This window comes from Orycteropus afer, unplaced genomic scaffold (genome assembly GCF_000298275.1).
Source record: "Orycteropus afer afer isolate SDZICR_OR568_19922 unplaced genomic scaffold, OryAfe1.0 scaffold00130, whole genome shotgun sequence".
Taxonomy (NCBI): Eukaryota; Metazoa; Chordata; class Mammalia; order Tubulidentata; family Orycteropodidae; genus Orycteropus; species Orycteropus afer.
Window position 1 is genome coordinate 604332 of NW_006921717.1, and position 1491 is coordinate 605822.

Below are 1491 nucleotides of genomic sequence, written 5' to 3' on the forward strand. Positions count from 1 at the left end.
GACCCACAGCGCCCCTAGAGGACAGAGTGGAACTGCCCACAGGGTCTCCAAGGCTGTCAGTCTTCACAGAAGCAAAGCCCAAACCACACCCACTGCCATGGAGTCCATTCTGACCCACAGCGCCCCTAGAGGACAGAGTGGAACTGCCCGCAGGGTCTCCAAGGCTGTCAATCTTTAGGCAAGCTGACTGGCTCATCTTTCTCCTGCGCAGCAGCTGGCGGGGTAGAATTGCGGACACTTTGTTTCACAGCTGAGCCCTGTAACCAAAGTGCCATCAGGGTTCCCTGATAGAGTATTAAATCAAAGGAAACTCACTGCCGTTGAGTCAGACCTGACTCACAGTGACCCCTCCTTGGATTTCCGCGGCAGTATCACTACGGAAGTAGGTTGCCCCATCTTCCTTCTGAGGAGTGGCTGATGGGTTTGAACCAGCAGCCTTCTGATTAGCAGTCAATGCCTTAGGCACTGCCACCAGAGCTCCCGATGGAATATTACTCAGCTGTAAAAAAAGGAATGGAGTCCTGACAGATGCCACAACATGGATGAACCATGGACACGTGACGCCAAGTGGAAGAAAGCCAGCCACAAATCACACTGTATGATTCCATTTATACAAAATAGACCAAACTATAGGTCGGCAGTTCAAACCCACCAGTCGCTCTGCAGGAAGAAGATGAGGCAATCTACCTCCGTAAAGACTTACAGCCTTGGAAACCCAACGGGTGTCGCTATGAGTCAGAATCGACTTGACGGCCGTGGGTCTGGGTTTTTGGTACAAAGAGCAAAGGTTGCTGAGGGTGGGGAGGCCAGGGGAAGGGTTGAGAACAAGAGGGCTTTGGAGTGTCCTGAAAACGAGGCGTGACGAATGTGGTCTAACGCTGCCTGTGGTGATGGCTGCACAGGCAGTGAACACACTGAGAGCCAGTGAACTGGACCCTTAAAGTAGGGGAACCGTGTATGTGAACTGCACACCCATAGAGCTGTTTAAAAAACATAAAACAACAAAAAAGGGCATGATGTCGATACATGCTACAACATGCATGATCCTTGGAAACATGCTAAGTGAAAGGCATCGGACACAAAAGGTCACACCGTGTGTGGTTCCGTCTGTGCAATGTCCAGCACAGACAGACGCACAGAGATAGACGTGAGTGGTTGCCTCCTTGGAGGGAAGGCTGGGCATCTACTGCTGTAGTGACACCGCCTCAGAAACCCAGGGAGGGGTTACTATGAGTTGGAGCCTACTCAACGGCAGTGAGTTTACAGGGCTCGCGGAGGGAGCCCTGGTGGTGCAGGGATTAGTGCTCGGCTGCTAACCCCAAGGTCAGCAGTTCAAACCACCAGCCACGCCAAAGGAAAGATGAGGCACTCTGCGTACATAAAGATTTCTGCCTTGGTGTCCTGGTTCCCTAGTGCCGCTCTGACAAGAATATACCACAAATGGGATGGCCTTAACAAACAGGAGTTCATTCTTACAATTTGGAGGCTTTA